Source organism: Macrotis lagotis, chromosome 4 (assembly GCF_037893015.1).
Source record: "Macrotis lagotis isolate mMagLag1 chromosome 4, bilby.v1.9.chrom.fasta, whole genome shotgun sequence".
NCBI classification, from domain to species: Eukaryota; Metazoa; Chordata; class Mammalia; order Peramelemorphia; family Peramelidae; genus Macrotis; species Macrotis lagotis.
In genome coordinates, this window is record NC_133661.1 from 139,887,222 (window position 1) to 139,910,685 (window position 23,464).

Consider the following 23,464-nt stretch of genomic DNA (forward strand, 5'->3'; position numbering starts at 1 on the left):
TAGAGACTCCTGAGGCACTGCAACATGAAGTGACCTGTTCCTGGTCATCTAGCTACTGAGAATCTCAATTAGGAGAATAGGTATAGGAGTGTCTATATCACATATACAGAAATATCTATTATATAATGTTTATGTATATATGTAAAAACACACACACCTAGTCATCTAGGTAGTCCAGTGACTAGAGCACCAGGCCTGGAGTCTTCCTTTGTTGAAATTTGGCCTCAGATACTTATTAGTTGCGTGACCCTGGGTAAGTCACATATCCAATTTATCTCAATTTTCTTGATAGTAAAATGAGCTGTAGAAGAAAATGGAAAATCCTTTCAGTATCTTTGCCAAGATAACCTTGAATGAGGCTGTGAAGAGTCAAACATGACTGAAGTGATTGAAGAACATGTATATATATATATATATATATGTATATATATACATATATATATATAGTGTGTGTGTGCATATATTTATATATAATTATGTATAATTCTGAAGACCTCAGTTTAAAACCAATTTTTTTCCTATGCTAAGGAGAAATCAACAAAACACTTGCCTTTTTCCTCCCTATAAAATTTCCACTTCATCAGCTAATTACATGATTGTAAAAAACAAGATCATTCTTCTGGTTCTTTGGTGAACACTAGAATAATAGCTCAATTCCATATAGTTTATATAGTTACAAAGTATTTGGCATACATTATCTAATTTGTTCTTCACAATAACCCTACAAAATTGGTAGCAGGAATATTATTATCCCTGTTTTACCACTGAGGAAACTACCAGAGAGATTGAGACTGGCGATATCACACAATTTGTCTAATCTTCTTATTCGTAACCCCTGTTCTACTAACTTCATAGGATGAATAAATAAATGAACAATTATTAAATACTTATTATGTGGCAAGCACCAAGGTACAAATAAAAAGCAAGACAGTTCCTACTTTCAAGAAGCATCCATTCTAATTAGGGAGAATACACATATATCATCACAGACTTTGGAGACCATCTAATCCAAGTTCCTCATTTTACAGATGAAGAAACTGAAGTCCAATACAATTCAATGGCTTGCTCAAGTTCACAAAGTCTGGAGGCATCGTTAGTGGAGTTTGACCTTAGGTCATACCCAATCAAAAAAATCATGTTTGGGTTTCTGATTAAAGGCTATCATTTAGCAACATATTTTGAACGTTGTAGCAAATTCTATATAGATCTTAGGATCTGACACTGGAAGAGACCTTTTATGGTTATTGTTTAGTTGCTTCAGTGTTTTCAAGTCTTCCTGACCACATTTGAGGTTTTCTAGGTAAAGATACTAGGGTGGTTTGCCATTTTCTTGCCCAGCTCATTTTATAGATAAGGAAATGAGGCAAATACAGTTAAGTGACTTGCCCAGTGTCACAAAACCAATAAGTTCACAAACTCGTTCATTTGTAAAATGAGCTGGAGAAGAAAAATGGTAAACCACTTCAAGTAATTTTGCCAAGAAAACCCCAAATGGGGTCATGAAGAGTTAGACAAAATTGAAATGACTCAACAATTTTTAAAAGGCCCTTTGTTCTTCAGACTTTTAGGTTACTATTATCCTCCACTTCTTTTTCTGCCCCCTCCTAATTACCCAAAACTATGTTTTTCTATGCTAATTTATGCATTGCCTATGGGAGACATCATACAAGAAATTTACACTTTTCAAGTAATTGGAATTGAGAAATAAAGCAAAGTAAACTAATATTCATCTAGCAACCTTCCAATAAATCCACATGAAAAGATAAATAGCTTTTGGGAACCTACTTATGTGAAAAGCCTATGACAGTAGTATGTTTGTGTCACTGTGAAATATTTGGAGTCACCCTTCCTGAAATTTATTTCTCCATTTAGCTATTCCAGAAAATGAAGATATTCCAGTATATGATAATATAGGATGGGTGTAAGTGTATTCTGCATTTCATCTGGAGTAACTCAAAGAACTTTGGAAATTCTAATGATTTAAGTAACACGTGAAGAAACTATTATTATAATACCAGATAGAGTCTAAATCACAAAAAGGGATTTGCCTTGTGTTACCTCCTAAGTCCATGGCAGCAGATCTTTAAATTCTACTTTTTCAACTTCTCTATCTGCCTCTTTGAGAAGGGTTTCTGTGGGTTCCCCATCTGGAACTTGGAGTGGCATTGGGGGAGCATAAAGAGAGACAATAACATCTCATGTTCCCAAACAGTCTAGCAGGTTTGTGTGCTAACATCTCAGTGTCCCTTTAACTACAGAGAGATGTTAAAGCTGAAAAGTGACAACTGAGGAAGTGATAAGAGACTCTACACAGATATGAGATCAATAAATATTGTTGACCATTGATAAGAGGAAGCTGAAGAGGAAAACAGATAGCTGTCCAGCAGCTGCTGTCTGATAACCATGAAGAATTGCCTTCTGTCTCAGAATTATCTCTGTCCTCCCCAAATCTAGCCAGGTTCTCTGGAAACTTCCTCTGCATTAGGTCAGGACAAATTCCTAGGATCAGGTCACAATTTCATCCTGGCTCCTAACTTGTGAAGTAGCCCTGTCCCAAACTACAGAATACACTTGGAAATGAACCCTTAGATTTGACTATCACTGTAACTTGGAAAGAAGTCAAGAAGCAAATGGAAATTCCATTCCCATCAGATCTACTCCAGTCAGGTTTTATTATTTGAGGTTCTGCCCACAGTAGGCACTGGTAAAGGTGAGGAAAGCAGGAAACTTACAAATGCCTGAATATTCCCTAATTGGTGGGGGAGAGGGGGTGTTGGGGGAAAGCTGGGAACATATTTGTATTTAAGATTCAGGAAAGTCAGATCAATTAGTCAACAAATATTTAAGTACCTGTTTTGTGCCATGATCTTTGCTGAACACTGGAGAGAGAGAGATACCAAAATGAAACAACCTCTGTTCTCAAAGAGCTTACATTCTATCAGCAGAAGACAACATATACACATATATGTATGTATAGAATAAATACAAAATAAATATAAGGTAGTTAAGTACAAGGTAATTAACAAAGGAGGGTTCTGGAAATGCTTCAGAAACCCTTATACATAGTTAGTCTTCTTGTTTGGTCATGTCATGGTCATGGGCAAAAGTACTGGAGAGATTTGCCACTTCCTTCCCCAGCTCATTTTATAAATGAGGAAACTGAGACAAACAGGGTTAAGTGAACTTGCCCAAGGTCACAGAGTTAGTGGTTTTGAGACCTGATTTGAACTCTGGAAGATGTCTTTCAAGCCCAGTGTTCTATCTACTGTACCACTTAGCTGCATATATATATATATATATATATATATATGTATATATATATATATAATATATTAATTAGAATAACTTGTAATTAGAAATTAGAAATTAATGAGGTTAGGAACCAAAGTTGGTTTATCCCATCATACTGTTTCTTTCTTCTTTCCTCTCCTTCTCCTGCCTTTTCTTTTTTTGGGGAAAAGGGGAGGTATGACTATTTGGACTTCTTTTAAATCTGAAATTTTTAACTGCCTCCTAATTTCTGGTTTTAAAAAACTAAATGAAATTTGTAGAACCTATTGGAGGTGGTTATCAGATGACCTCCTGTGATATTAATATTTTTAATTTATTTTTATTAAAGATATTATTTGAGTTTTACAATTCCCCCCCAATCTTACTTCCCTCCTCCCACCCCCCATGGAAAGCAATCTGTCAGTCTTTACTTTGTTTCCATGTTGTACCTTGATCTAAACTGAGTGTGATGAGAGAGAAATCATATCCTTAAAGTAGAGACAAGAAGTCTAAGAGGTAACAAGATCAGACATAAGATATCTGTTTTTTTCTAAATTAAAGGGAATAGTCCTTGAACTTTGTTCAAACTCCACATCTCCTTATCTGAATATAGATGGTATTCTCCTTTGCAGACAGGCCAAAATTGTCCCTGATTGTTGCACTGATGGAATGAATGAGTCCTTCAAGGTTGATCATCAACCCCATGTTGCTGTTAGGGTATATAGTATTTTTCTGGTTCTGCTCATCTCACTCAGCATCACTTCATGCAAATCCCTCCAGGCTTTCCTGAAATCCCGTCCCTCCTGATTTTACATATACCACAGTTTGCTAAGCCATTCCCCAATTGAAGGACATTTACTTGATTTCCAATTCTTTGCCACCACAAACAGGGCTGCTATAAATATTTTTGTGCAAGTGATGTTTTTATCCTTTTTCATAATCTCTTCAGGATATAGACCCAGTAGTGGTATTGCTGGATCAAAGGGTATTGTGCTATTAATATTTGTAATATGTCTGTAAGATACCTGTATCTTTTTTTTTGTTTCTGGCATAAATAAATCTAATTTTATGCTATTCCAATTAATATCTTTAACATTTTCTCAAAAGGCCTTCTATGACATACTCTGCATGGAGGTGGATCTAGGATCTTGAGAGATAAAATAGAGATACTGTAACTGTAAACAGTACAAGCCCTGCTAGGTCCAATCACTCTGAAAAAGCTTCATGTGATCCCTGACAACAGAATTCAAGAACCAGCCTAAATTGAAACTTGTCACCACAGAACTTGCCAGCAGGTGAAAAATCTTTTTTTTTTTTAATTTTCTTTTTTTATGGTCTCAAGTCATAAAATTGTTTCTTGTTTCAATGCAATCTGGTTTTTGGTAGAGGGAGTACTCACAATGATAAAATTACAGATCTCTGGAATTGTGAAGTATGTTCAATAAATATCTTTGAAGTTAGAAAAACTGGGAGAGTATTTGCCCCTTTTTCCCTCTTTTGCATTTACATTGCCTTTACTAATCTGTATGTTAGTTGTTTGCTCAGTCAATAAAATGTGAACTCCCTGACAACAGGGACTGAGTTTGGTTTTGTCTTTGTGTCCTGTGGCCTAAGGGGATAGAGAATGGAAGTCTTCTGAGTTCAAATCTGGCTTTAGACACTTACAAGCAGTGTGATCCTGGGGAAGCCACTTAACACTGTTTGCCTCAGTTTCCTCATCTGTAAAATAAACTGAAGAAGGAAAAAGATGCAAGGCAATCCTGTGTCTTTGCTAAGAAAATCCAAAGTGGGGTCACAAAGAGTTAGACACCACTGAAAAACAAAAGGATAATCCATCCCCAGATCTTAGTCACGACAAGAATGTAGGGAGTCCTTAATAAATGCTTGTTGATTTAAATTGAATTTCAACTAGTCAAAAGCAAGTCCTAGTTTCCCAATTAATCCAGGTGAATGTGTTTTGCTGTCAAGATGATCAAGCCGGCTAGGAGGTCCACTGATTGAAAAAAGACCTGAGAAATGCTGCTTTGTGGCAAAGTAAACTTCAATTTCCTCATTTTCAATTCTCTGCTCTAAGAAATGGACAGTCTTTAAGAAGGAGGCTTAAGGAGTCTACCCATTTCTCAGTGGGGTTGGAGTTCTTTGTTCTATGAAATATAAATAGGTCTTTAAGAGGTCTTTAAGTGATTACAGGAAATCCGCATACGGTTCTTTAATGAATCAATGAATCAACATGGCATGACCAAGGAGTGTGGGGGTTGTCCTTTATTTTAAGTTCAGAGAAGAAAAAAAAAAAACAAGTCCTGAGGTCCTTGATTTTCTGGAAAAATCACACTTCTGGGGGGGGGTAGAGAAGTAAAAGCCCCCCTCTTTTTTTAATCTAATAGTTTTTTTCATGATCTCTCTAGTTACCACCCACTATTAAAAGAAAAACAACCAGAGTTTATAAATAGTAAGTGTATAAATATTGTACCAAGGATTATTTACTACAGCAGCCTCAGACAGTTGGACTGTTAATTAAGAGGAGATTTCCAAAGAGGCTATTTCCATTTTCCCCTTGTAGGTGATACAGCGGAGGGTGGGGCATTTTCACAGATTTAACTTGATGCAATTTGAATCTAAGAAAAGAAGCAGATATAGGAAGGAACTAACAACAGTGGGTTGACGAGAGTATTTCTGCGGGTTTGCCTTCTGCAAACTCAAATTCAAAAACAAAAAAAGACAAGATTTATCCCTAAAATTGATCATGTCTGCAAACTACAGACTGTGTCGAGTGGGAACTAAACAATAGCTCTGTGCTCAGATCTGTTCCGTTCAATTTTGCAGGGTTTTCTGCATGCCTCTGTGGTCCAGCTGCCAAAGAGTTATATAAAGAGCGGTGGAGGCACTGTGTGTGTAAAACCCACCATCTAGAGGTCATCAGAGCAATTGCAAAAATATCTTCTTAAACCATTCTCCCTCCCCCCTCCTTCTTCTCCTTCTTCCAATCCCAATCCCAACCCCCCTCCCCCCTTCAAAGTTGTTCTGGAGAAATAAGACTGAACTCGTTTAACCAAAACAATCTATTGTGTAATCGAAGCCACAATAGCAATAGCTGACAATTATTACAAGACAAATTTGCAAAGTGATTTATTTCCATCCATTTCCTTTATCTGACTCATACTAACCCCACAAAGGTAGAAACTGTTATTGTCCCCATTTTACAGAAGAGAAAACTGAGGCTTAGAATAAGGATAAAGACCACGTGTCCAGGTTTTTCTTGACACAAGTCCAGGGCTATTTCTGCTCCTCCTCAGTCTTGTTCAACTCTTCATGATTCCATTTGGGGTTTTCATGGCAAAGATGCTGGAATGGTTTTCCATTTCCTTTTCCAGCTCATATTAGAGATGAGGAAACTGAGGCAAAGAGGTAAAATGACTTTCCCAGGGTCAAAATACATTAAATAATTTTCTACTTACATTTAGTCTAAAGGAAAGCAATAAAATGGCCTTTAAAATGAACAAGAGAATTTGTCTTGTTCATTAATGATATATCAGAGTTTGCTGTTACTATCATTTAAGACATTAATGTTATACATTTCTTTGAGAACTCAATTGAATAGCTTTGTTGACAGCAAGAATTTTTTTTTGGTGGGGTAAGCAAGGCACGAGCGAATCATGGTCTTACCATGAATTTATTTCATTCTCTATTTTTATTTTGTAAAGTTGGCTATAAACCTATTTAAATTAGTAACATGGCAAGGTTTTTGGATTCATTCTGGATTAATGCAGATAAATGTAACAGAGTGCTCTCTGATATCTAAAGGAAATAATTTTATCAGATTCCTAATAAATTGGTCATTCCTTTAGACATTGTGGAATAGCTGGAAAGTTGTGCTGCTTATCTTGGCCTCAGTTATGATCATCAAGAAAATGGGAACAATAATTGTTGTACAATCTTCTTCATACCAATGATTCAAGAATGAACTAAGATAATGCATGCAAAGCGCTATACAAATTAAACTATAGTTATTGTTGTCTTATGCTTTTGTTTCTGTTTATTTGGTGGGTATGTAAACCTGCAATTTGGCATTGGCCTTGTAATATTTACACTAGTATTTGCAAATTTAGTTTGTTATTGTAATTATAGACTCTATTCTTTCATAGCATAGTTCCCATAATTTCTTTCTCCACATTTAATTGCATGGCACTACCTTCTTGTTTCATTTCCCATTTAACTGCTTCATTGCTGTTCCATCACAGCAGTACTGAACAGAAAGGATGAAGTTATAACAATATTGTAACATTTTAGAAAATTTATAGCAGTAAGTTTTAGAAAAGTTTTAACTTAGAAACTAAACAAATATTTTGTCCCTCACAATTGGCATTATAGGTGTATATTGTAAAATTTTGATTTTAGAATTGAATGAAAAAGACAAAGTATTAAACAGAAATCTTATATGAAAGTTAAATTTTTTTTTATTATCTTATATAACTGTTTATAGCTTCAACTACTTCCAGGAGACGAGATGACTATTCAGATCATGATTCAAAGTATTTCCTGCATAGTAAAATCTTCTACTATCTACCTATAGGAATATTCATTTTTTGGATTATCTTTTAAAATAATCTGCTTTCCTTTCTTTTGGAGTCTTCCTTTCTATGATGTCTCCCTCCTTGACTGTTGTATTATAATATAATTAATATAATATATAAATATAATGTCAATTTTAATGAAAGCAAATAAAACACAGTGATCATTACAAATGTTAGAAAACAAGGAATTTCAAAACTAAATATAATAATTATTTATTTTTTAATAACAGGAAATAATTAATGATTAGAGCTGGCCAAAAGGGAAATGGACTGCTTTGGGAGGTAGTAGTTTCTTCAGTGAAGTGTTTCAAGGAAAGGATGGATCATCATTTTTTGGAAATTCTAATAGAAGGACTCTATTTTCAGGCATATATTGTGCCCTATGATCTTCTAGTCTAGAAGATGTCTTTTTGAATTGAAATTATGTAAATATAAATTTTACGAGGTAACATTTGATTTGGATTTGCCTGTTGATTGACTATCTCCAATTTAAATTCTATCTAGCCAGTTTGTATATGTTGCTTCCCCTATCCTAACGAATAAAAGCTTCCTGATGTTAGGCACTGTCTTTTTTTTTCTTTTCTTCGTACCTCCAGTGCTCAGCACAGGCACATTTTAGAAACCTAATAAGTACATATTGGCTATCACTATTGATGTTCTCTTTCATAAGCTTTCTTCATCCAGAATTGACTTTGGTCTCAGTTTTTAACAATGTGCTGGAATGCATGTGACTTTAGGCCTAATTGTATTGTCTTTGTTCATAAAATAAAAGAGCTAGAAATAAACCTACTATTTCTCTATACCTATGATCTGTGTTGTGAACAATAATGTGGGTCCTACTGGAAAAAGTTCCCTACTTGGGATTCAAGAGATCTCATTTGTACTTCCATTACACCCTGACTCATTCTGACTCACTCTGTTACATTGAGCAAGTTGTTCAACCTCTAAATGGTTCAGTTTTCCTGTCTGTGGCATATGGATGACATTTGCTTCCTTTCTTCCCGACATTTGTATTAGAAGGATAAATAAAATACCATACTAACCCACTACTTTTATTTATTTATATTTGACTGTCTCTTTTTTTTCCTGTAGAACTGAAGGCATTTTAATTATCATTACTTTATCCAATACAATCCAATAAGCATTTCCCAAATGTCCCCTATGTGGAAGGTATTGTATTAAATATTGGGGAAACAAAGAAATAGTCTCTATCCTCAGAGAATTCATATTTCAAAAACCAATAAACATCTATTAAGTGTCTACTGTATATCAGACTTTGTGCCAAGTTCTAGTGATACAAAAAAAGATGTTGCCCTCAAGAAGCTTACAATCTAATGAGGGAGACAACATATAAACAAATATATACAAAGCAAGCTGTAGTCAGAAAAAATTCAAAATAAATAAAAAGAGGGAAGTCACTGGAATTAAGAGTGGTAGAAGAAGATATCCTGTAGAAAGTGGTGATTTAGTTAGGACTTAAAGGAAGCCAGGGAGTCAGTAGGCAGAACTGAGAAAAGAGCATTCCAGACTTGGGGAACAGCCAGAGAAAATGCCCAGAACTGAGAGATGGATTATCTTGTTTGTGGAACAGCCAGGAGGCCAGATTGAACAGTACATGATTGATAAACATTTATTAAGTGCCTACTAGATGCTTGACACTGTGCTAGAGAGATACAGCATGTAGTCAATTTAATTTGAGGGGAAAGGACTGTTAACCCAATGATTGTAATAATAACTATTCCTGGTACCCCAAGCAGTGAGCATTGAAGCACATCTGGGATTTATGAGTCAAAGAAGAGGAGAGAGTCCATTCTAGGAGTGAGGGATAGTTATACAAAGATATAAATTATGGGAAATAAACTAATGTACCTGGAAAGATAGACTAGAGCTAGATGCTGAAAGATTCTAAATGCAAAGCATTTATTTTATTTTTACTCAAATTTATTTTTAAGAGGGAAAAATTTCATAAGTTATTTATATGTCACCAATAAGCAGAAGTCTTGCCTATAAACATGGGACCAGGGAATTTCAGTCCCAGTCTTCTTTGCATAGTTCTTGCCTGACACCTACTCTCTATGGGAAAGTCACTTAATCTCTCTGAGTCTCAGTTTCTTCATCTGTAAAATAGGAATTATAACTAGATATCTTGCAAGGTTATTGGGAGGATCAAGAAATCAGAAAAAGGAGCTTAGAAAACTTTTAATTCTCTATGAATATCAGTTATGATTAAATTAGTCTTATTGCTCTCTGGGCAGCCAGGCCTTCCAGTGGATAGAGTGTTGGTCCTAGAGTTAGGAAGATTCATCTTCCTGAGTTCAAATCTAGTCTTATTAGCTGTGTGACCCTGGACAAGTCAGACTTGTTTGCCTCAGTTCCCTCATCTGTAAAATGAATTGGAAAAGGAAATGGCAAACTACTCCAGTATTTTTGCCAAAAAAAGAGAAAAAAATCCCAAATGAGGTCATGGAGAGTTGGACATGACTGAAATGACTGAACAACAAATTGCCTCTTCCAGTCCATCATTAACTTGGAAATCTTATTGCTTCTCCAATTTTTCTCCTCAGCTATCTAGAAGGTATAACACTCAAATTTCTTTCTGGAACTTTCTGTGAAAGATGAGAAGGGATCACTCCTCCCCCCCTTCTCTAGGAATTATGGCAGCTTGTAATAAATGTGTTGGGATCAAGAACTGCTGTTTGCTTCTTCTACATTGTGTTTCTTTCCCTAAGAATAGGAATCTGTGAATTGATCCTGAGAGATAGAACTTTTGGGGAATGGTTACCTCAGCAATTCAGAAATTTCTGATTTCTTCAGTCAGTGTTGCACACACTTTGAAAAGTCTCCTGCAGCTACTACAAGGTGCTTTGGAGGTGACCATGGATAGGAGGAAGCACCCAGTCTCTGACCTGGTTTGCCAGAAGACATTTACCTACACAAAAAAGGTATAGAGCTAAGGGAGAAGGTGAAATGTTTATTCCAGTTCCACAAAATCATTTCTGTTTTGATGCTTTAAGAATCACCCTCTGGTTGTCTGGAGTCCCTAAGTCACTACTTCATGTTTAAGTCTTTGTTTTTTTTTATTTTTTTATTTTTCGTTTTTTATGGTTTTGCAAGGCAAATGGGGTTAAGTGGTTTGCCCAAGGCCACACAGCTAGGTAATTATTAAGTGTCTGAGACTGGATTTGAACCCAGGTACTCCTGACTCCAAGGCCGGTGCTTTATCCACTATGCCACCTAGACGCCCCTTAAGTCTTTGTTAATATGACCATGTGTGTTGTTTGTGTTTTATTTCTTTTGTATGCAGCAAATACATGGTCATTCTCTATCTAATTTATAATGTCCAGTGACTACCTTTGTACTTTCTTTTGGGGAAGAACCTAGATATGAGCTTAACCTAAGTTTTCAAGGGTTCTTCCCAGGACTCTGAGGTAGAGAATTAGAGAGAAGAGATTGGTCCACTATTCAGAGGTCAGTTTCCCCTAGGGCTGGACACAGTCTATCTATATATATGGGGTCCAGAGAAAGAAAGCAAGTATCACAGCCCCTATAGACTCAATAGCACTCTTATTTTTGTTCAGTGTTTCAGTTGTGTCCAATTCTTCATGACCCCATTTGGAATTTCCTTGGCAGAGACTGGAGTGGTTTGCTATTTCCTTCTCCATCTCATTTTACAGATGAGGAAACTGAGACAAACAGGATAGAGTAACTTGTGCAGGATCACACAGCTAGGATTTGAACTCAGCCAAGTTGAAAGTCTTCCTGGCACTCTAGCCACTGCCCTACCTAGTTGTACTCAATAGCACTTTGAGCTGTTACATTTTCATACTGTGATTTACTGCTGGTACATACAACAAGGGTTCCATGGGCAGCTTTTCCAAATACCTCTTATGACATTTACTTCTTTGCCAACCTATCAATTCATTATTGGAATACTAACCTTCTTAGCCCATGGCATTCTCAGATATCTGATAAACTTGACTGGTGACCCTTATACTTGAATCCTTTAAAACAGAAAACTCATGTTGTGTCCTGTCAAATGACTTCTTTAATCCAGATTCACTAGGTCATCCAATCATCTGGTCCCTTCTTTAGCCCATTTCAGTATTTCTCTTAAGGTGACTAAGCAGATTGCCATCTCTATTTCTTTTATTGCACTGTCTTGGGCTCTGCTGGGATTTCCCTGTACTGATGGACTTCCTGGCAAGACATGCTCCAAGTATCATTTCACAAAACTCATTTTCTTCATGGTGCAGCTTAGAGGTGGGGGATGGGGGAGTTTGCTTCTCATTTTTATTCACTACTAAAGTAATATATGATGAAAATGAATAAGCTTTTGACTATTCCAGTCTTCTAATTTCTTTGGCATCTTACATTTTCATTTTTGAAACAGAAAATGCAGCAATGATTAAATGATTATTTAAGCTTCTTGCTAAAAATGGCAGCTTAATTTAAACTTATCCCTGAATTTCTTTTATAACAGCTGATGAGGATGTAGGGGTAACTAATTTAGACCCAAAAGGCAGTTGTTCAGTCCTGAGTCATGGATGTTTTGAATAGCTTACCTGTAACTACAGGTGACCACCCTTGTTCAAGAAACTCCTTTTCAAATTCCTAAATACTTGTAAGTACTATATTTTATACCTAGCAATTTAAGAAAGCTTTGATGTGCCAGATGTAATCACAAAGGTAAAATGTCTATTTTTTCAGGGCCCTTTGTTCCCAGTGAAAGAATATGTATATACATTTGTAAAATTTTTGTTCACTTACCACTATTTCTGATATATCTTGTTGCTAAATGAGTAAATTATGTTGCAAGGCCACATAAGCCTAGATTGCATATCAATGGACTATCCCTAATGCAAAGTTATGATTAGTTTTAAAATCTAAATAACCTCAAACATAAGATATAAAACCAAAGAATGTTTAGCCTCTCATCTCCTCACCAATTAAAATGCTGACAAGTCCAAATCAAAAATGAAGAAGATACAAGATTTAGAATTTTTGGCCCAAAAGAAAGTGTAAAAAGAAAAGTAGGGGAAGGTGAGATATCATTGCTTTTAAATGGTGCCATGTATGGGAATGCAACTGATGGGCAGTGCTCCTGGGCCATTGAAGGAGGACATATTCAGCCTTCATGGGACCAATGAGCTATAGAATTTATATACAGCACTTAAGGGAAAGGATTTGCTGGTAAATGTTTAATAGCCAACTCTCTGAGAAAAAAGTACAGAAAACAATTTTAAATTTAGTACATATTATTAACACTTTCTCACATATGAACAATGATAAAATAATAAATTAAACCCATATTTGCAGATTTTTGAAGTGCAACTGATCACATTGGAAATGAACAATCAACTGCTGAGCCCCTTGGGTCCTGGCTCCAGTCCACACCTCTGCTCTGCAGACATCACTGAATAAAAGTAGAGACTAGAGAATGTAGGGTGTATGCCCCCCCCCCCAAAGTGGGAGGGACTGATCCCTTTACTGTTCTTGAAAGAGTTTAATATAACTCTCGTCCATTCCTCAGGGGCTTTGACCTAGCCTTTCACTATCCACAAATGGGTTAGGGCAAGGAAAGAGAACAAGACTAAAAAACTGAACTTGGTGAATTATATCACTTCAAATTTCACATTCTATGATTCTCTGATGAATAAATTACCAGAGATGAAACCAAGAGAGACATAAAATTAAAAAAATGATGAAGAATTACTTTTATGGGATTAAAAACTCTTTTGATTCAATTCCTTAATTAAGGAATAAAAGAGCAGATCCCACTTTTACCACAGTAAGATAGCAACTAAGTCCCAGGAATGTTCTGGGAAATGTTTAAAAACAGTTCTCTAAGAAAAAAAAATATGTATGAAACACTTTTAAATTTAATCTGCATTATTAACATTTTCTCCATAACTTTTTTAAGTCTAGAACTCCACAACATAATAAATCAAGCTGTGATTTACAGTTTGCTGATTTCTGGGGTACAAATGTTCAGAATGAACTGTCTCTAACCTATCCCTGCTTAGGATATACCCTGTGCAGGGAGCAGGGCGTAATGAGAGATATTTTAAAATATTGTTGCTTTTAAAATTTACTGATGTGAATATCAGAGATGAGGCTTGATCACAGGTCATCTTGAAGCTGACTAATCCACCAAACCAAACAATCTCCCTTATCTTTGATACACTCTAGTTGTTCACACTTAAAATCCGAGATTTTAAATTTCAGAGTAGGTATAGCTCTACATGAGTAAAACATTTCCTCATTTGGACTCATGACGGAAAATGCCATCCATATCCATATTAAGAACTGATGTACTCTGAATGCACTCCATTTTCCCTTGGTTTTTTTTTTTACTTTTAGTCTGTTTCTTCTTTCACAAATATGCCTAACATAAAATATATTTTACATGATTATCTATATATAAAATATGTGAATCTATACCAAATTGCTTACCATTTTAAGGGGAGGGGATGGAGAAAAATTTGGACCTCACTTGTTGAAGTGAACGTTAAAAACTGTCTTTAAATAAATAATTGGAGAAAATAAAATACAATTTTAAAATGTTTTCTCATTTGGAGTTTTCTTTACTGGTATAAAAATAGTTATTGTCATAAAATTCCACTATTGATAATAAAACATTGTGTTTATTTGTTACAGTGGTGGGTCAAAGCTTTGCTATTTAGCAATAAATAAATTGTCCTGGCTATGCAAATAACTGCCTAATGTATTGGGATATGTCTCATTTCTGACTAATTTCAGAAGATATGGAACATTAGAAGCTGACCCTGAGAGGTGATCACCTAGTATAATCCCCTCTGTTTACAAGTGAGAAGTAGTATATATTCATATAGCTAGTTAATGCCCAAATTTCAATAAGAACCCAGTTCTGTGTTCATTACTCATTTAGTTAACTTTGTAGACTCATATAAAAACCCTTAGAGAATTGAAAGTGGTATGGCTATCTACAGCAGGGTTGTCTTTTGTTTTTTCCCTTCCTCCTAGGATCATGTTCTATTGAGGGAAATAACAAATACAGATAGATAGAAAAAAAGATAGTTTCCTGTGCAAATTCAAAATTCACAAACTCGGGTGATAAAAAGATTATTTACAGGTCAGTTTGCCCATGGATCAGGAATATTTACCCCTTTCCCTCTCATCCTCACTGATCTTCATTGCAGTCTAATGTCCTCTCTTCCTCAGTATCTTAGTAGTGTATTCCTGCCTATCAATACTTACTATAAGTATAGAAATTTGATAAAGCAATCCAGATCCCCTCCTTCCAACAACATTCTACCTCAGCTGGTTATTGTCCTGATTCGTGTTTTCAGAAATATTTAATAACTATCCCAAACAAATTTACCAACTGTTTTTTAACCAACTGTTCTCTGAAAAAATATGCATATCTGACACATTTTTAAGTTTAATCTGTATTAACATTTCCTTCATCACTTATTTCTACATAATTGACAAAATTAAAAATCAAGCCATGTTTTAAAAAAAGCCTTTGCTTTTCCCAGGGTATAAATGCTCACATTAAAAAATTTAACCATTGACTGTCTTGAGCCAATTTGAGCTGGCTCCAACACACCTCTAGTTCTGACTTCAGCAAGCCTCTGGAGAGGAGTTATTCAAATTACAGGAAGGCTTCCCACCACATCCTGGGTAAATGAATAAGCAGAAAAAGCCACGTGATTAGATCAAGTTTAATCCTTCTACTCAGCTCCAGTTAAGTATCCAGATTTTTTCTTTTTTTCTTTTTTGACAGGACATTTATTAGGGTTTACAACAAACAAGCTACAGCCTCTAACTCCAAAGTTAAATTTTAATTCCAACAAGATTACACTTTTCAAAAGAATCATACCTAGCTAGAAATTCCATACAAAATGAACAGACTCTACCTTAACAAAACAGGAAAGCAAGAAAAGATTATATAATACAGAATAGATATTCAATTGGTTCAATCAAGATAAGATATCCCTTGAACAAAAACTTCCTTTCCAATCTTAGGAGTGTTTCAGTCAGTCCAGTATAACATTTGGTGATAGTGTGTGGCTCTTTTGACTGTTCCAGAAGGGATGTCTGATGTCACCTTTATTGTGGGAGGCTAATGCTAGCTTGTCAATGTTTCTACTAACCATTCCATTGCTTCATCAAGACCCGTGCCTTTAGTTGTTGATGTTTTGAAAATATGAAAATTTTTGATCCTACAAGGCAGGGAGCCCAAGTGAATTTGTCATCTCTATGGAGGCCATGGCCTGTTCCATGTCCTGTTTGTTTGCAAACACCACTAAAATCACTTTCCTTAGCTCTTCTTTCTCTAACATGGTGACTAATTCTGACTTGGAAACTCCAATGCAATTTCTATCACCGCTGCCTACCAAATAAATGAGTGCATCTATGTTTGAATAATAACATCACCAGTATGGCCTGATACTTGTCTGTCCTCCTGAATCCCAGGCTTGAAATTAAAGATTTTTTTATGTTCAGTGTATCAACATTGAAACTAATTGTGGGAATAGTAATAACAACTTCTCCAACTTGTAATCTGTACAAAATGGTTATTTTCCAGCTCCATCTAATCCCAAAATTAAAATTCTCATCTCCTGAATTTCAAACAGACTGGGAAAAATAGTTAGGAAAAGCAACCCATGGCTGCACCAGCTTCTCGCTGCTTAGTGCTCCCCATTGGAATCTCATAACGCCTTCCTGGTCCTCAGTGCCACAGTGGCTGATTGTCCTCCTCAGGCTCCCGAGTCCCAGGCTAGATTTTTTTTTCACAGGAAAATTATCAAACTCTCCCATCTCCCAAAGCCCATTCTATACTTGTGAATGTTTTATTTTTCTCTTCTAACTTTCATTCTATTAGATTCTATAAGTCTTTTCAACCTTTGGGAATTTTCATGGTTCATGACTGTCATTCGCATTATTTCTTCAGAGTATGTGTCATCTCCAAATTTTACAACCATGACATCTATATAAGAGTTATGGGGAAGGTAGGTTGAACTTGCCTGCTACCAAGACACATGACAGTCTGGTGAGTCTTGAGTTTCAGTAAATTTTTGATGGAAGGATCTTTTTCCCTCCCTAATTCAAGTAAATATTTTCTAATTTCTCAGTGAAGAATATCCTTCTAACTGGTGATCCAGAAATCAGTGTAGAGTTGAATAGAGGAAAGCTGACTCTCTCCTCTGTTCTTTTGAGCTAGGATGTAGAAGAAATGCTGTGAGTCTCTGGGTGAGAGAAGAGGTAGTATCTTCTCACCTAGGTTGTCCTATTAATCAATCAATCATTTAGAATTTATTAAATACTGACTAGGTGCCTGGCACAATTGTAAACTCTGGAAATACAAAAAAGAAGGAGAAAAACTCCCTGGATCTCAAAGAGATGGGGGCCATTCATCTACATAAGATCCCTAAAGGAGTATGGGAAGGGAAAATTACTGAAATAAATAAATCATCCAGAAGCTACAGAGAGAGCTTTATGGAGAAAGAGCTCTTTAGCAAGGTTGCTGAAGATTTAGGCAATCTTTCCGATCTTTCCTACTTAGAGGTGATAAAATCTGAGCTCTGGAGGTACTAGAACTGAGGGTTTGATAAAGTCAAAGAAAAGGAGTTTCTTTTAGCATTCTGACTTTAAAGAGCATTATAAGATGCCAACTGAAGAGAACATGGCACCCTCTCAGACTAGTCCTTGGAAAAAAGACTATAACTGTCCAAAAAGTGAGCCCTGGAGACTAGTAGATCCACCCATCCAGAAGGAACATCATGCCCAGTGAGGAGTCCAAGAGTTGAACAAACTGACCAGCCACTGCCCAGTCTAGTCAAGCTGCATGGAAGGTAGAGATGAGTCGACACAATACTGAAGTAACTTTCTTGACCTATTTAAGCAGCAAATTGGCCATTCTAGATGAAACACTGTTCCCTAGGAGTCAGTTGGGTTAACAAACATTTATTGAATGTTTACTGTGTGCTCAGGAAGAAGAGAAGAGAAGAAGCATTTATTTATTAAGTGTTTTCTATATACCAGCCAATCTACTAAGCACTTTACAAATATTATCTCATTTGATTCTTATAACAACCTGGGAAGGTAGATGCTATAATTATCCTCATTTTGCAGCTGAAACTGAAACAGACAGAGGTTAAGTGATTTTTCCAGAGTTCTGTACCAAGTATCTGAGGATGGATTTGAACTCAAATTTTTCTGAATCTAGCACCAAAGTTCTATTTTTCACTTGTGGCACTTAGCTGCCTTGAGGGGAAACATGACCTGCTGAAGTCACTGGATCAACAGAGATACCCCAGCATCAAAGAGACCCCTATGGAGGCAGTCCACTAGCCCATCTAAACATCAGAGTGACTTAGAAAACTTCTTGAAAGGAGAAAGAATATTGGAAACCTATAGTTTATATGTTGTGAATTATCCAAGCTGTATATGTCCACTACAAGTATGACAGGTGCCCAGGATTCAATATATACACAGAGTGGTGGCAGGATAAAAGAGAATATCAGGTGGGGTGAGGATGAGTGATAGACTTAGTCTCAACACCTGCTATCCTTGTGTTTCTGGAATTAGCAACATATGACCATGAAATATTCCATGCCCAGAGACTCCAAAACTGTCAGTCTATTCTATACAATGCAGGTTTAACATACATAGTAGTTCTTAATTTCTTGTCTCTATGTCTTGGGGAAACACTGAGATAACTGCTGCCACAATTCAGTACCTTCATAATTTTGCACAGTGTGACAGCCCTGTATACCCTCCCCTAGGTTATGTCTCTTGTCAAAATGGCAGGTAGTAGCATGGAAATAACTCTTCACTTTTCATGGACTGTATAGATGCATCAAACAGATATATCGCAGATAGACACTTAATAAATGCTTGTTCCTTTCTCATTCCTCCTAGGGCTGATCTGTCAGTATGTCTGTTCTCTACCTAACTTTCCATATCCATGTGTTTTGACAAATTCAAAGGGGTATCACAATGGTAAAAGATGTTATTGCAATAAAAGGAAGGTAAGAAGAACTCTGTCTGCACTTTCTCTGTTTTACAAATGTTGTTGGCTGATTCATGGACTAGATATATAGATCTGGTTGCTATCCTCATTTATTTGAAGCCCTGTGAGTAAATCATCTCTCTATGGGAATCAATCGATGTAAACAGAGAAGAACAGAGAGTTCAGATTGGAGATTACAGAACTCTCTCTCTCTCTCTCTCTCTCTCTCTCTCTCTCTCTCTCTCTCTCTCTCTCTCTCTCTCTCTCTCTCTCCCACCTCCCTCCCTCCCTTTCTTCCATGTGGAACTTTCAGTGCCTCATTTTTCCTCTATTCTTTGCTCCTTTTGTGGAAATAAAAATTTTTCCTCTTGGTTTTCTTTTTTAAAATGTTCTATCTCCACAATTCTTCCCTCCTCTGTAGTGTATCCTCACAACCTCCCCCACACACAGATATTCAAGTACATAATATCTTCATGTTCTCTTCACCCCAATTAAATCCTCTAGAGAGGAGCTGATGAATGTACTCACATTTAGGTGTAAATAACTAATAAGATTTTAAGTGCTACCCATCCCAGGAGAATTTGCATTTTAACAGGAGATTAAACCTTCTAACACCCCAAATTCACATTTCCTACTATTAATGGTTCAGTAGAATGATTCCCACCTATGGGCTGCCAGCACTTGGCAAGATTGAAGCTGGGAGTGAATCCATTACTAATCAAACTTACTCTCTGTAAAGTTAATACATAATTATGTCTCAAAAAATTCAATGTTAATATTTTTAAAGACATGTAAATAGTGTTATGATTAAGAAAATTGAATACAAATTCATTTAGAATCCCTAATTCCCAGGAGCTAGTCATAATTATGTATTTTCTCAATCAATGAATCCTAATAGTACAATTGGTATGATATGAAGGGCCTCAAAATTCGTGGGGGGTGTCTAAAAAGGAGTATGTATTTTGGTCAGATTCAGCACTTAAGAAAAAGGAAAAATTCAACCTCATTCGTTCTTCATATCTAGTCTGTCACCAAGTCCTGTTCATTCTTCCATAGTAACATCTCTCCATTATATCCCCTTCTCACCTCTGAAACAGTCACTACTCTAATGCAGCCCCTCACCACCTTGGACCTGGACTATTACAAATATCCTGGTGGTCTTCTCCCTCTATCCGCCCCCCCCCCCCCGCACTCTGCTCCAACATGCACTTCATTCAGCCTCCCAAAGTTATTTTCTCAAAGAGCAAGTCTGACCATGTCACCCTCCTCTTCCACCCTCCAAAAACTCTAGTGGCTCCTATTATCTCCAAGATCAACATATAAATCCTCTGGTTTGCAAAGCACTTCATAACCTGCCCCTCCCCTCCCAGTCTACTTTCATCTTAAAAACCCACTCCAGCATATTTCATGGCCTCCTCATTATTCCTGATACACCATTTCTGGACTCTTGTCCTTTCACTGGCAGTTCTCATGCCTGGAATTCTATAACTTCTCATCATCGCCTCCTGGCTTCCATGACTCCCTTCAAGATCTCGCTTAAAATCAACTTTCCACAAAACATCTTTCCCAAATCATTTCAGGGATGTACAGTTCTCACTATATGTTCTTATTAAATCTAGTGCCTTCCATCTTTTGATTGCTTCCAATTTATTCTCAATGTATCTTGTATGTGTATGGTTGTTTGCATCTTGCCTCCCATATTAGAATGCAAGCTCCTTGAGGACGGGGGCTGTTTTTGCCTTTCTTTGTATCCCCATTGAGACATGAATTGAAATTTCCATAGCTATTATTATTGATGCTTTTAAAAATTGATAGAACTAAGACAGATGCTAGTCTGTGACATGGCCATCCTAAGGTCCTTTGTCCTGATTTGGGAAAAGAACAAATAGCATACATGAGCTCCAGTCAAGAGCTGGTCAATTCTGCTGGAACAGCACAGTAACCTGAGTGGCTTTTGAACATCTGGATTGTATCTGTTTTTGTAAGAGAACAGGAGCTCTTTGCAAATTTAGGAATATAAGGTAAGCATACTCTCCCCACCTTAGTTTGTCATTTATGCATCTCCCCACTGATCACTTACTCTAAAATGATTGGAAACCACTGCTTCAATAGGAAAAATCCTGGAATCAAAAGATACCAGCATTTGAGTCTCAGCAAAATGTCCTACAGGCTGTTTGACATCTTGCAAGTAGTTTGATCTCCCTGATTCTGTTTTCTTATCCATTAAAGGGGAATAAAAGAAGAAAACACTGTTACCTAAAAGGAATTTTTGAGAAATAATGTGATAGTAGCTTTAAAGCATTTTGCAGACTTTATTAAGTGATCCTTAATTCTTTTCCTTGTCCCTCCTATCTCCTCTGATCCTCTCACTTCTTTCTTGAAATTGAACTTGGTCTAGAGGTAGGCAAAATAGGCAGACATCTAGGATACAACAATTAGGAGAGTAATGAGGAACACAACAGTGTTGATTTGCATAAATATTTACATTTTTAACATCATAAAAATCTTCTTTCTGTCAGATAACCATTCATTTTGTGATGGCAATTGCATGTTACAATGAAGACTCTGATAGACAATTAGCAATGATAAGGATGGGGCAGAGTGTTTAAATCTTGTCTACTGATAAACAAATGTCCTGTCCAAGATTTACCTTTATTTTTTTAATTTTAATTTACATTTTTATTTGTTGTAAGAGTGAACATAATCTCCCTTCCTCCCACAAACATTAAAAAAATTCTCATGAGAAATAAAGTGAAAGAAAGAGGAAAAAAATATGCTTCAGTCTATGTCCAGATACCATCAGCTCTGTCTCTGGGGTGGATCACATTCTTTATCATAAGTACATCAGAGAAGTTACTTTCATATTTTTCCACAGTTGTTGTTGCTGATTGCAATTCCCTCTATCCATTCCTCCCCACTACCATTTATTATATTGTTTCTCTCCTTTCACTCTGTCCCTCTTCAAAAGTGAGCTATGAGGCAGCCAAGTAGTGCAGGGGACAGAGCACAAGCTCTGGGGCCAGGAGGCCCCAAGTCTACATCCCACCCCAGAGACCCAACAAACACCTGGCCCATGGTCCCAGACAGGTCATCGAATCCTCCTTTCTTGCAAAAGTAAAAAAAAGAAAATGTGATATATCTGATCTACCCTCTCCTCTATCACCTACATCCCCTCTCCCTCCTTTCCCCATCCCCTTTCTCTCCTTTTTCCTCTGAATTTCTATACCCTATTAAGTATATTATATATATATACATATATGTGTGTATATATATATATATATATATATATATATATATATATGTTGTTTCTTCTCTGAGCCATTTCTGATGAGAATAAAGGCTCCCTCATTCCCTCTCACCACCCCCCTTCCATTCCATTGCAAAAACTTTTTCTTGACTCTTTTAAATTTTTTAGTTTTTGCAAGGTAAATGGAGTTCAATGGCTTGCCCAAGGCCACACAGCTAAGCAATTATTAAGTGTCTGAGGTCAGATTTGAACTCAGGTACTCCTGACTCCAGTGCCGGTGCTATATCCACTGCACCACCTAGCCACCCCCTTGACTCTTTTACATGAAATATCTGAGCTCATTCTACTTCTTCTTTCCCTTTCTTCTAGTACATTCCCTTTTCATCCATTGACTCCATTTTTACAATATATTATGCCTTCAAATTCAGCTCCCTCCTGTGTCTTGTCTATATATGCTCCTTCTAACTGCTCTAATAAATGAAAAAGGTTCATATGAATATTATCAGTATCATGTTCCCATGCATAAATACACACAGTTCAACATCATTAAATCCCTCATAATTTACCCTTCTTGTCCATGCTCTCTATGCTTCACCTGAGTCCTGTACTTGAAGATCAGACTTTCTGTTCAGCTCTGGCTGTTTCAATAGGAACATTTGAAATTCCCCTATTTCATTCAATGTGCATCTTTTCCCCTGGAAGAGGATGTTCAGTTTTGCTGGGTAGTTGACTCTCAGTTGTATTCCAAGTTCTTTTGCCTTCTAGAATATTATATTACAAGCCCTACAAGCATTTAATGTGGATGCTGCTAAGTCTTGTGTATTCCTGACTAGTTCCATGATATTTGAATTGTTTCATTCTGGCTGCTTGTAATATTTTGTCTTTGACTTGGGAGTTCTGGAATTTAGCTATAATATTCCTGAGGGTTATTTTTGAGGTATCTCTTTCCAGAGGAGATTGGTCAATTCTTTCAATTTCTATCTTGCCTTCTGCTTCTAAGATATCAGGGCAATTTTCCTGTAGAAATTCTTTAAAAATAATGTCAAGGCACTTTTCCTGAATATGACCTTTAGGTGGCCCAATAATTTTTAAATTGCCTTTTGTGGATCTGTTCTCCAGATCAGTTGTTTTTTTTTTTTCAATGAGATATTTCATGTTTTCTTCTAGTTCTTCATTCTTTTGGTATTGTTTTATTGTTTTTTTATTCCTCACAAAGTCATTGGCTCCCTTTAACTCCATTCTACATTTGAAAGAGTTGCTTTCTTCAGAAAGCTTTCTTATCTCCCTTTCCATCTGACCAATTCTGCTTTTTTATTTATTTATTGGTTGGTTTGTTTGTTTATTTTTTGCAAGGCAAATGGGGTTAAGTGGCTTGCCCAA

At 36.4% G+C, this 23,464-nt stretch overlaps 1 pseudogene; it reads right to left on the reverse strand.

The window, feature by feature from the left end:
- Window positions 1–15,951: 15,951 nt before the first annotated feature.
- The window catches only part of LOC141522730 (ADP-ribosylation factor-like protein 1 pseudogene), a 32,634-nt pseudogene continuing 25,121 nt past the window's right edge, over window positions 15,952–23,464 (reverse strand).